Below are 14,119 nucleotides of genomic sequence, written 5' to 3' on the forward strand. Positions count from 1 at the left end.
TAGAAGGACTTCAGTATAATTTAACTTTGAACTTAAGACTGCTCATGTTACTTTCGACCCCGTCAGTTGGGACGAAAGTAACACACAGGTGGGTCAAAAGTAACACAACAATATACAAGCTAGATTGTTTGTGTTACTCTTGTTTTTTTTGTTTTTTTTTATTAGCCTAAATATACCTGAGTATATGACCTTGTTAACATGTAACTGCAAACATATTTTGGCCTTTATATTTGCAAAAAAAAAATTTATTTACATTTTCATTTTAAATTTCAGTTTCATCAATGTTTCAAATAACCCAACAGTACAAACTTGAATTCTTTAGAATATTTTTTTTTATTGGCAATGTCAATCTATTTTATAAAATGTGTTTTCAACATGAACAATATGAAAATTAAATTAAATTACCATAATATAAATTCTCAACATAATGTAACAATAGTCATGTTTCCATCAATTTTTTATGCATAAATTTAAAATCTGCATTAAAACATCAGGATGGAAACCCTGCAAATACATAGGTGGAGGTGGAAAAGCTATAAGGTATGGCTAAAACCTAAATGTGACTAAGGTAAATGGAATGGTGACAGAAATCAGCTGATTTAAATGTGAATGCACTCTCTTAAACATCTGGCTGAATCAGACCTCTATCTGTCTTACTGACCCTCACTCTTGCCATGTTCTGTTGGTATAACATGACATAAACATGTTTTAATAAATGCTGCAACACAGAGAAAGTCACCACATTAGCAGCGCGACAAAAGAAACACTTGTTTTCACTATAGCGGGACAAAAGTAACAAGTGTTACTTTCGTCCCGACAGGAACTCCTGACGTTTAAACCCGATTTACTTTTATAATGAAAAACTCTAACAAGGCAAACTTCAGGATGTGTTACAGCACTCAATAACATGTAGATTGATCATTACTGTTTGACATGAAACGAAAAACACATCTTGTAATTAGAAAAAAAGTACCGCTTCAGTAATTTACTTATCGAACTCGAAAACTGCTTACTGGACCTAACTGCGGGAAACGATGACGAAATCACGTGATATTTGGCAGCTCCGTCAAGGGTTGCGTACTGAACGTGCTGTCATAGCTTGAAATGCTAATATAGTCAGGGCTCTGAGAAAATCGCTTTGTTACTTTCGTCCCGCGTTACTTTCGCCCCGGTTCTCCCCTAATGTATATGCGATTTATGAATTATGACCATGAGTTATGATTAGTAATATTTCCCAAATTCCCTATATTCTTGAGCTAATTCGCATTGACCCAGAGTCGTTTACGTTACAACGCTGAGGGCCAGAGTAAACCATCACTGCTTTAAATAACGCAGAACATAAGCTGACCTGACTGTCCATTAAACAACTTCATTTGAATGGTTTGTGTTTTTTGTTTTACTTTCAGACCAGCACTGGAGAACGCCTGACAATGGGATGTTGAGACTTCTTCCTCTGGTTGAGAAAAAGCTACACCACATCAGTGATCACATCTTCTGTTCTTCAACTGAACAAACTGTTTAGACGAGGAAGAAGAACACGAACCTGATAGGGACGTACAGGGAAGAGCAAGAAACCAGTTTAGCTGTGATAATGAATCATTATTTTCCAACACAATATCAAATCTGTTTTCTGTAGGTGACTGAATATGATTCTCTGGCACGCGTTTTGTGGCTTCAGCAGCTGTGAATGGATTCATATGATGTTGACGTATTTTTGAAGACACATTTTTATTTATCTTGAATCTCATTTTTCTTTATGCTACTTTATCAACTTTATGCTTTGTCCTCCAATAAAGTGTTGTTTAATAAAGTATGGTGACTATTGTGTATTGAAAGTGGTGTTTGGTACAGTAAATATAAATTTTTATTTGAGAAATTTTAATTTCTTATTTCTTTAGTTTAATTAGTTTAAAATAACTACATATAATTAATAACTTCTAAATAACTACATATAATTAAAAATAATAATAATTAAATAACTGGCCTGTTGGAGTATGCTTTTACTTCTACAAAAAGGGCAGATTAGGTACCTAGTCTTATTTTTTATTGCATAAATTAATCAGATGATTTAGATTAATTCACAAATAACACACACGTAAATGCGGTGGACAAAAAATAAATAGGGGTGCACTATCTAAGCTTTCACATTGCCTTTTAAGTCTAGTAATTTACATAATCATAGCAGATGCTTTTGTCCAAAGCAGCTTTAAAGGAGAACTCGGTAACTTTTTTAACTTAATAAAACTGTCTAGAATTCATTTGGATGGTTAAACAACCTGTTCTGGTGATATTGGTGACTTTCCCCGCTGGAAAACCAACCTTGCAACTTGGGGACTACCGTCCCGGCAAGATAGAAATTGGAAGTCTCGTGAGAAGCGAGAACGAGAACGAGCGCGAAACACGAATTGCTTTACGGCAATTCGACATAAACACACACGCATGTATGATGTATTACCAGATGACCCACCTCGGTAGACATAGCTCCACACGATACAGTTGGCTTGCTCCGATCAAAACAAATGCACATGAGCAGCGGTAGAGAGGGGGAGGAGGCCGCCGCAAGTGAGTTTTTTACGACCGTGTTGTGAAATATACGCCCCCCCACAGCTGTAGGGGGAGCTCGTGGGGAAAACATGCGACAACAAAAGGAAAAATCAGCGAAGAAGTGACTAGAGTTCGCTAGAGTTGCCGAGTTCACCTTTAAAAGTGAGGAAAACAACGAAACCGTTATAAAGATAAAATAATAGGCTACATAGATACGTTTCAACCGTTTTTAGAAACACACACACAGTGTGAGCAATGTTCTTATTAGGTGTTTACGCGTTTGTCACAGAAACGATAAATATTTAATCATAATCACGACAAATATTAGAGAAAAATACAATATGATGTATGCCAGCATCTTGCGCATCAAAACAAACTTGTCCTTCCTCCATCACGGTTGAACTCGCACTAGATCCAGCAAGGGTGAGCTAGAACTCTAGCTCCTCCCATTTGACTCTGCATCGAGCATTGGTCAATGACGTCACCCGCCTATTACGTCTCGTCTTTCCATTGGACTGGTTATACACGTGCTTCACGACGCAATCACGCAGGGCGTTCCCACCGCGTCTCGACGCAGCTCGAGTTCCCTTGAAAGGGAAGCTGATGTTTCGCCATGTAATCAGACAGTCGATTCCTAAGTTCCGATACAAAATATTAGTAAGTATTTCAAAGGAAACTTTTATAAAACCGTAGACAGGAATGTGTGTACTAGCTACTTGATGGAAAAGATGGAGGAGTTTGTGAATCGGTTGGATATCTAGACTAAATTTGGATCAAGGGGACTTTTTATGTCTTGAGGCCCTTTACAGGTGACGTCCACATTAATACTTTTTTTCTGAAAGGACGTGTTTGACATTTTTCATCCTGTAGTAAAGGAACGGGGTTTCTTTTGTGTATCGTGCTGTAAGTTAGGCTATGTGATGATTTTTCAAATTACTTTTTTGAGTGAACGCATCGATGTCATTATCTATTTACCTCCAACTCTCATGATCAGATCATTGATAAAGATGTTTAATTAAGTTTAATTACTTTAGTTTTGTGTTTGTTCGTCATTTACATCCAGTGTCAGTGGAGATCAGACTGTTTCAACTGTTCAGCTTCATCATGGATGACAGACAAACATCCAGAGATGAAGATTTTTCTCCAGTTTGCAGGTACTTTAAATGAATACATTAAATAACCCTTTATAGACCCATAATAAAAGAGATGTCTGTTTTAAATGAATTTCGTGAAAACAATGTCTAAACCCTCCTCAAGTGCTTTTCATCCAAACAGTATGAAGATCTTACATATGATGATTATCATCAAAAACTAATTAAATCTGTTCTGTTATAGTTCAGTTCAGCAGGAGAGATCAGAACCAGCGCCCAGCTGTGTGTCTTTGAGGAGTGACGGGTCTATGGATTATCCAATACATTTTAAGAATGACAATACACAGACTGATCTCAGGTAGGCTACAACATTTCTTAAAGACATGATTAACATTTTAATATTATGGTGTTTTGTATTTTGTATTTATGATATTCATAATAGACATTGTCTTCACCTGATGCAAGAGAGACATATCTATGAGTGTTCCAATTTCATGGCTTGGAATCAGATAAATAGCATTTTATTGAAAGAGATGCTTATAATATTTGAAACACCCAGCTTTTGTGGTCATTTTAAATGGACTGCAGTCCTTTTTGTTTGTACCTGGGCGTTGTGGAATTGCAGGTAATGTGCAGCAGTGCTGCTGTGGCCTTACATGTATATTCAGAGCTCAAAAAAATACCCTATTCTATATTCTGACCTCAAACCCATTATAACCTCCTCCAAAATGACTCCTCCAAAAATGACCAACAGATGGTATCAATGTAATACAATTAAAGGGGTCATATGACGGTTCTAAAAAGAACATTATTTTGTGTATTTGGTGTAATGCAATGTGTTTATGCGGTTTTAGGTTAAAAAACAAACAAACTCATTATTCTACACATACTGTACATTATTGTTGCTTCTCTATGCCCCGCCTTTCTGAAATGCGTTGATTTTTACAAAGCTCATCGTTCTGAAAAGCGCAGCGTGCTCTGATTGGCCAGCTAGCCAGTACATTGTGATTGGCCCAATAACCTTAAAGGGGTGGTATAATGCTCTTTTCACAAGATGTAAAATAAATCTTTGATGTCCCCAGTGTGTGTATGTGAAGTTTTAGCTCAAAATACCCCACAGATATTTTATCCTTTTACCTCACACAGACATGCACTGAAAATGTCAATGTTTATGTTCAAACCAGAGTCAGACAATAATGGAGAGACTCAAGAAGTGACAACATGTAGAATGCAACAGTACATTTCTGAATGGTTAGTTGATGAATTTAGGTAGCTTATGTGTTATCTTCTATTCATTGATTAGCATTTTTTAAGGACTTCAACATTACACACTAACTAAAGTTAAAAAAGTGAAATCATAATCAACCACCCCTTCAAGCGTGTGACGGAAATGTCTCGCCCCTTACCATATTTGGAACATCAGCTCCAGAAGCAATAATGGCAGTAGGCCGCTGTCGGTAGCCTAAAAGAGGCCTAGAAATAGGGTTTCGTTCCACCAAGTGGGGCACTACCTACTTTTTTTTATATTTAACATCAGAAATATATAGAGATTCCTTAGGAAAAAGTTCTCCACACACAACCTTGCAGTTTTTGAGAAAAATGATGCTAAAGGTGCCCATTTAAAAAAAAAGGGAAACCATAGGGAATTTTGCACTTTCAAACCTGTTTATCATATAAACCCAAAAATGCCGAATTACCACTTGAAATACAAAATAAACCAGTTTGAAATGTGTGATATACCTGAAGTTGCTATCTAGGGACAGTAAACATTATAAGATTATCAAGAAAATTTCTAGTGTAGCATTAACATTCTAATTACTTCTCATTATGTTGTTCCAATTCAAAGGTAATATTTGAGGTAAAATCTGAATAACAAATAGAATTAAGCCAAAATATAATAACAGACTATAAGCTGTAAGCTATAAGCTGCCAACTCTCATGCATTCACCGTGAGACTCACGCAATTGACACTTTTCACACGCTCTCACGCCACACATCCATTTTCTCACGCACAGAAAAATCGCGAAGCAAAGAGGACACGGAGACCGACAGACAGAGCAGGTCAGCCACGCCTTCCTAAAACTCTTCTTTCAAACACGCCCCAACAAATCTAGGTCAGAGAGTGGGGGCAGAGTTTCATAAATAAATTTATACGCAAAGAAAGAAGGCGTAACTTTTGTTCTCGCTGTATTATTGTTGCCGCCAGCGCCGCCATGTCGTAGAGACACTGTGTTTTTCGCTGTGAAAGCCAAACTAAATGAGTTTGGCCTTCCAAAAGAGGACACAATTAGAAAACAATGCTTAAACTTTATTTACAACTGTTCCAGAACAGTACAACTAAAATATTCGACTGTGTGCTGCGCAATTTTCGGAGGACTGTTTCCAGACCCTGCGAGAGTACAAGGCAGGCTGTGCACAAAGCTGATTCTAAAAAGTGGGGCAATTCCATATTTGCATGTACATTCTGGCGCTTCTGACTCACACACAGCCTGTAAGTATGTTTTCATATTTTAAGAATTTGCTACTGACTATTCAAAAATCTCTTTCATTAAAATATTTAAATGTCTTTAAGAAATGTTGTAGCCTACCTGAGATCAGTCTGTGTATCGTCATTCTTAAAATGTATTGGAAGACCCATAGACCCGTCACTCCTCAAAGACACACAGCTGGGCTCGGGTTCTGATCTCTCCTGCTGAACTGAACTATAACAGAACAGATTTAATTAGTTTTTGATGATAATCATCATATGTAAGATCTTCATACTGTTTGGATGAAAAGCACTTGAGGAGGGTTTAGACATTGTTTTCAAGAAATTCATTTAAAACAGACATCTCTTTTATTATGGGCCTTTAAAGGGTTATTTCATTTGGAAATATGTTCAGATGATATGGTCCCATGAATTGTCTGAGTAGAAACAATGTCGTAACTTTTGTTCTCGCTGTATTATTGTTGCCGCCAGCGCCGCCATGCAAAGATGATCGCTCATCTTGGACATCTGCATTTTCCGGATCAGAATCGAGCTTGAATTGATAAGGTAGTTCTGACATGATCACCTGCCATTATTGCTTCTGGAGCTGATGTTCCAAATATGGTAAGGGGCGAGACATTTCCGTCACACGCTTGAAGGGGTGGTTGATTATGATTTCACTTTTTTAACTTTAGTTAGTGTGTAATGTTGAAGTCCTTAAAAAATGCTAATCAATGAATAGAAGATGACACATAAGCTACCTAAATTCATCAACTAACCATTCAGAAATGTACTGTTGCATTCTACATGTTGTCACTTCTTGAGTCTCTCCATTATTGTCTGACTCTTAGGCCGCTGTACGTGAGCTGTATCGTTCAGTTTCGTTCCGACAAACGGGGCACTACTTTTTCTTTTGCTCAATATGTTCAACGTAAATAAAAGGTATCCAAGCAAAAAGTTCTCCACGCATTATCCTGCAGTTAATGAGAAATTGTAATTTATTGGCGCACTATATTGACTGCGTATTGAGACATATAAAACTGTTGAGATTGATTTTCAACCAATCAGCATAGAAAATGTAAGTAGGTCCCAGCCGAAATCAAGCCAATATCACTACGCACATGTAAACATGGAGGAGGACGTAAGCAGCGCATCTTCATCTGATAGCGGCGATCAAGCTCGATTAACACCCGTAAAGTGTATTCTTCATGTCGGAAAAGATGGTGGGAAAGGTCCGCAGCCCTTTACTGAAGTCCGATGGGGAAAAAAATCAAGCAATGTGCGTAGGAATGGCTCAAAACGTCGGACACTTCAGCTATTGCTAATAAACATGTTTCCCTCCTGGACAAACCGGTCTCTGATGTCCCAACAACTACGGGTTTCACCCGGCCTGCTATCTGCGTTTTATAGACAAAAAAAACTTTTTATTTTTATTTGCAAAAAAAACTTGCATCACAATAAGTGTATTGTGATTGTCAAAACATTTTAGTAACTAAACTGAATTTTATTAGGTTTAGTGACAACATGTTACAATGTTTATATGGTACAATTTCTGGAAAGCTACTTTTTTTTTTTAAAACAAATTTCTTGAAACAAATGTCACGATTTCAATTCAATTCTTGCGATTTGATTTAATATTGACTCATTTGGATAAATGTTAGGTACACAAGATAGGCGTTCATTTTTCTCAAGAAAAAAAAATACATAGGCTAGACAGCCCTATCAGCTGGTAGTAGGCCTATTATTTAAGGTTAAAAATAACTCAAATTAAATATAATGCGTTTTTATTATAATAACAACTTTATTTAATGATATAAGTACAAATATAATAAATATGTAATATAGTACACATATTTAGCAAAATACTCTCTATAGCTCTTTTTCTAGCCAACTAACGTGCCTATATTATGGTCATTAAATGGCTTTCCTGAGGTAAATGTTATGTGACATAATTGTTTCCAGCTGTTTTATTGACCCCTTTGTTTGATTGATTGATCGATATTATGTATGAAGAATATAGGCTACATTTTGGTAAGCTGTACTGTTTCTTTCAACATTGTTCATTCGTGTTTATTTACTATAGCTAGTAGAGATGATCGGGTCACGTGCCGCTAGGGATCTGTCGCGTCACAATTACAAGCACCAAAACGGTATTTATTGTTTGAATTTCGTAATAAAATTGACAGAATCTGAGAGCTGAGATTTTTTTTCATATCATAACTAACAGGGCCGGATTCAGCCAGCCCCACTAGGGGGTGCAGGTAGAATATCAGGGGGGGCAAGTCATTTAACGGAACATTTAAATTTGACAAATATAGTGATTTGATTTTATATTGTGATATATATCGATATGGCCAGAAATGAAAAAATATATTGTGAAATGAAAAAATCCTATATCGCCCAGCTCTAATCTATCAGCTCCTTTGATCCATTTGATTTGTCTTATCAGGTTTTATGTTGGATGCCCTTCCTGACACTACCCTCTGCATTTACCCGGGCTTGGGACCGGCACAAATAGGACACTGGCTTGTGCCCTGTTGAGGCTGCATTTATCTTTTTTTTTTTGTCTGTCTGTTTGTCTTCCTGTCTGTCTGTCTTTGTCTGTCCTTTCGTTTTTTATTTCAATCTTTTTTATTTCTTTTTTGGGGGGGTTTTGTTTTCATTTCTTTAGCTCTGTACACAGCATGGCTTATATCAGTCATTATAGCATCAGTCGTCTGCTTTTCTGTGCAAAAGTCCTAACAAATGCGTCCATATCTAGACCTGTTGTTATGGCCTTCTCGTGAGCCAGAATTGAGGCTGCATTTATCTCTTTTTTTTTTTTTATCTGTCTGTCTGTCTGTCTGTCTTCCTGTCTGTCTTATCTGTCTGTCTGTCTGTCTGTCTTCCTGTCTGTCTTGTCTGTCTGTCTGTCTGTCCTTTCGTTTTTTATTTCAATCTTTTTTATTTCTTTTGGGTTTTTATTTTTATTTTTTTTATCCGCAACAGCCACGGATGGGCTGGGAACGACGGGGGCTGCGGGTCTTGTGCAACTAGAACTAGGTGTACTGGTACTGGACTGGGCACGGGGGTTAGAAATTGTAGCGAGTCGAGGAGCAGTATCACCCGACGAGCCGGGTGATTCGGTCTCTGCTGCAGCTAATGCCCTAGCAGCCTCGTTGCTGCTGCCAGTGCTAGCTTTAGCAACCAGAAATCGGCGCATACTCGACTCGTCACTCGGTGCAAATTACAAGAGAAAGCGATAGAGAGATATGGAGGGAATGAGAACGCTTACAGAAAGAGTAACCAAATAATTTCAGTGACTGACGGCGAAGGAAACTCAAAACAGGGGCTGAGCTCAGCTGACGACAGTGTGTCTGCGTACTCCGCTCTGCAGTGACTGACTGAGACGTGAAGCTCAGCAGGTTCACCACAAGCCGGTGAAGCGACTGGCCACGCCCTCCCTATGCATCTACCAATCAGTAGCTACTTTGAATGAGGGATAGAGAGCAGAGAGCGCTCACTCTGACCATTTTTCTTGAAATATTTTTTAAATTTGGGATCTTTACATGCCATCACGTTTGGGGGGCAGTCACGGCATTTGGGAGGGCATTGCCCCTCCTTGCCCATGCCTATATCCTGCCCTGTTCTGACCTCTGCGAGAGTGGTTAGATGAAGTGGACGGACGTCCAACATCTGGGTTCTGCTTCGCCCTCGTCCCGTGAGCCTGACCTGTGGACACAGAAACAGAAAACTCAGAAGACAGAGATGGTAAATATCCAGGACGATCCTGGCTCTGTGTCTGGGTCGGGTCTGGCAGCGGCAGAGGTGGACAGTAACAAAGTACATTTATTTGAGTACTGTACTTAAGTACACTTTTTGAGTATCTGTACTTTACTTGAGTACTATTTTTTCTGGAAACATTTTACTTTAACTTCACTACATTTGAAAGACAAGTATCATACTTTTTACTCCACTAACGTTACATTTATGTCAAGGTCCTTGAGTAGAAAGTAGTTGGATTCTGACATCAATCTGACTTTCATTTTCAATGTTGGGTTTGGTCTTTTAAATGCTCATTTTGTCATTGTTTTGGAGCACACTAGCTTATAACAGTGGCTGACATATTCATCCTAAAAGCCAAAAATCTTTAAATAGGGCACTATTTGAGGGAACAGCCCGAAACTATTGTGGACGTTATTGAGAGCACTTATTCAATCTCACATTCAATCCCACTACAGGAACTGTGTTCTAGAAATAAATTATATATTGATATGAGGGTGGGTAGGTAGGCAGGCATAGATTCAGAGGCATAAGGTACTGTAAGTATTACAAACAATAATAAAACAGTGCATTGACATTTACTTTTAACTTTTGATACTTAAGTACTTTTAAAAACAAGTACTTCTGTACTTTTACTCAAGTAAAAATCAGTCTTTTCAACTTTTACTTGTAACTGAGTAATATTTGACCAAAAGTATCTGTAACTTACTTTCACTCAAGTAAGGAAATTGTGTAACTTACTTTGTCCATCTCGGGGCAGCGGATCCTGATCACGGTCATCAGAATCGGACGTCCAAACCTCCCGACCAGCCGTCTGACCGAAAGCAGCTCTCCTGGATCTGGAGTGCTCTAAGGATGGAATATTTCACATATCACATAACGTTAGTTTAATCATAATAATCAATAATCAATGTCTGTGGTCAATTACAGATTTTTACTTCAGTTAAGTTACTCAAATTCAATTCAAGTTTATTTCACATGCAATGAATCAAATAAATGGGATCAAATGGGATCAGTCAGTCATTGTACAACACACCATAACAAATAAATTAAAAATTAAAGCACTCACTTCCTCTTCCACCCGTAATCCACTTCATGCGATTACGAACCATCGACAACCTGCAAGAAAATCAGTACAAAATACAAGACAAGACAATAGAAATCTCCTCAGAAATAGCGTTACTGTTTCATTTCATTAGCCTCCAGACTTGCTTAAAAAAAAACAAAAAAACAGAACCATTAAAGCTATTTTTGTGACAGTAACGTCATATAATATATAATATTATAATATTGAAAGTATTGATTTTAGAAATACATCTTATTACTACGTATGGTATACATAACATATTGTGCTTTTTATTTATTTAGTTAAATTACAAACATTTCAAGTAGCCTACAATGCAACAGAAAAACAAAATGAATACAAGGCACTGTAAATACAATTCAAAATGTATAAACCAAAGAATAACAACAACAACTAAAGTATAAATGTACATAATAATAATAAAATAAATAATAAATGCAGAAATTAAAGTTTATAATATCAGGGCAGTTATATGTATTTGAAAAGCTTTAAAATTTGTATTGTTTTTATAAGCTTTTTGTTTTGTGATCTCATGTTTAAAAGATATTCTAAGTATATTGTGAGATCAGTGTTATAAAAGGTAATATAGGAGGGTTTCTTTTGAGTTATTTTTGTCTTATGGATTTAAAACTTTGCCAAAATAATTAAAAGATTAATGATATAATTTTGTTTTTCAGAAAAAGAATTCACAAATCTAATGACTAGGCAATTTTAAATATTAATATTACACATATTAATTCCATTGGCTGGTCCAGCAACCAATCGCATTGCATCTCGCGTGGGCCGAGGTTCCGTATCTGCTTTACTTTTCGAAATGGATGATCCCCATGGAGAGAGAACCTGGATTTGTAAAGTTGGGACGGTTGTTTTATTCTCAACGATATGAAAAGTGTTGCCACTCCCATTTATTGCACATGTTCCCCCCGAAATGATATTGCACGACACGTAAATATGCAGGCAAACGCGGTTGCCTACTATATCAGTCGAGCCAATAGTGCGGCAAGATACTGAAATAGGATTATTATTAACCAATCATATGTAGCTTATTTAGAACAGCTGTGATTCAGCTTTCGGATACGAGCAGCAGCAAATTGACCATCGCCAAGGACATTATTTCTGTGATTGTAAGTATTCATTTAATTAGAATATGATATCTATATAAAATGTTTGTTTTGTACGCTGTGTTGTTAAGCGTCTCGTTAGTGTCGTTTTAACCCTTGTATGGTGTTCGGGTCTGTAGGACCCGGTTTCATTTTTTATCAAGAGAAAAATTATACGATTAATTATTTTTTCAAACTCAGACTCATTGGCCTTGGCTCATTTTCTGTGAAGAATATATATCTGAACACATTTTCAATGACCACACCACACACCCACACCCACACAGGCTGTCCGGCTAGACCCGGGGCTAATAAAAAAATATAGTGTGTTATTGTGTGTGTGTGTGTGTGTGTGTGTGTGTGTGTGTGTGTGTGTGTGTGTGTGTGTGTGTGTGTGTTCTTGTATATGGTTTATGAGGACACAAATGTGTATAATGACATGGGTATTACAACGTAAACATGGTTTATGAGGACATATGTGTCCTTCTAAACCAAACGGCTTAAAAAACATACTATCTGTGATTGGTAGGTTTAGGGGTAGGGTTAGTGTAGGGGGATAGATTATACAGTTTGTACATTAGAAAAACCATTACGCCTATGGAGAGTCCTCATAAACCACATATCTGTGTGTGTGTGTGTGTGTGAGATTGTAAGTGTGAGTGCAAGAGTGAGTTCTGTGTTTCTTAAAGGTATACTCCACCAGACAGTTTTAGATACCATTGACTTCCATAGTAGGAAAAAAATATATACTATGGAAGTCAATGGTATCTAAAACTGTCTGGTTACTGACATTCTTCTAGATATCTTCCTTTCTGTTCAGCAAAAGAAAGAAATTCATACAGGTTTGAAACAACATGAGGGTGAGTATATGATGACAGAATTTTCATTTTTCGGTGGAGTAACGTTATACCTTTTAAAGGGTCAGTAAGAAGCCAATATTCTAACCGGAGAGCTAAGAGCTCAAGTTAGAACTGCATGTAATAGAAACAAAATTATAAGTATAACTATCAAACATAGTATTTTGGTTATTTAACTTTAAAATATATATTTTATTAGATATATTTAATTGTATTTTGGTTATTCAGGGTGGCCGCGGGTCCTTAAAAAGTCTTAAATAAAATGTTCCTAATAAAAGGCCTTAAAGTATTAAAATGTCCTAAATTCAGATTCGATAGGTCTTAAATATTTCTGGTCACATTACCGCTAAAATTTCTCCAGTCTGACGGACCTAATGTCCGTCAAATAACCAGTGAAGCATCGAATCGCGAGAATGATTCAGATTTTATTACTTAAACAGCTATTGATAATGATAATGTAGGCTTTTTCTGGTAACGCTGTTGAGGCTCGCTCTGCTTGTCTCTGTGATAGATTTTATAGTAAGAAATCAAAACAAATGAGCATAACGGCACACATAAAAAAACTCACAGAAGAAACATACTGAGGTAAAAATTCTAAATGTTGTTTTTTTATTTATTTATAACATGTGATATAGTTAAGTAACATAACATGGCGGGAGCTATTTTGCTGAATATTCTCACGATTGCAAATGTTACATTGATTTTAGTTCAATAAACAAGTAGTTAATATTAAATTATTTCAATTACTTAGGTTAAATATTACATATACGTATGCAATATAATGTGTATTTCCATCACAGGTTTGGTCTTAAATTTAATTCAAAGTGGCATTAAAAAGGTCTTAAAAAGTCTTAAATTTAACTTGTTATCTGTAGACACCCTGTATTAACTGGCCGGAATTTTGAGATCGCAATAGACGTGAAGGACTATAATGCGTTAAGAGCTCGCTCAAGTACTGCGGAGCTAAACCATTTAGTGCTTTGTAAGTAATCAGCAGTATTTTAAAATGTATACAATGTTTAATAGGAAGCCAGTGCAGTGTTGACAGAACCGGGCTAATATGGTCATACTTCCTGGTTCTGGTAAGAACTCGAGCTGCTGCGTTTTGGACCAGCTGTAATTTGTTTATTAAGCGTGCAGGGCAACCACCCAGTAGAGCATTACAATAATCTAGCCTTGATGTCATGAACGCATGAACTAATTGTTCCGCATTT

At 36.9% G+C, this 14,119-nt stretch overlaps 1 long non-coding RNA gene across 1 annotated transcript; it reads left to right on the forward strand.

The window, feature by feature from the left end:
• The first annotated feature begins 2,314 nt into the window (after positions 1-2,314).
• LOC309508574 lies at positions 2,315-5,071 on the forward strand. The gene is made up of 3 exons (XR_014209564.1): positions 2,315-3,201; positions 3,608-3,698; positions 3,880-5,071. It is a non-coding gene; the product is annotated as an uncharacterized lncRNA (long non-coding RNA).
• The last annotated feature ends 9,048 nt before the right edge of the window (positions 5,072-14,119 follow it).

This window comes from Leuciscus leuciscus (assembly GCF_965113295.1).
Source record: "Leuciscus leuciscus genome assembly, chromosome: 10".
Classification (NCBI taxonomy): domain Eukaryota; kingdom Metazoa; phylum Chordata; class Actinopteri; order Cypriniformes; family Leuciscidae; genus Leuciscus; species Leuciscus leuciscus.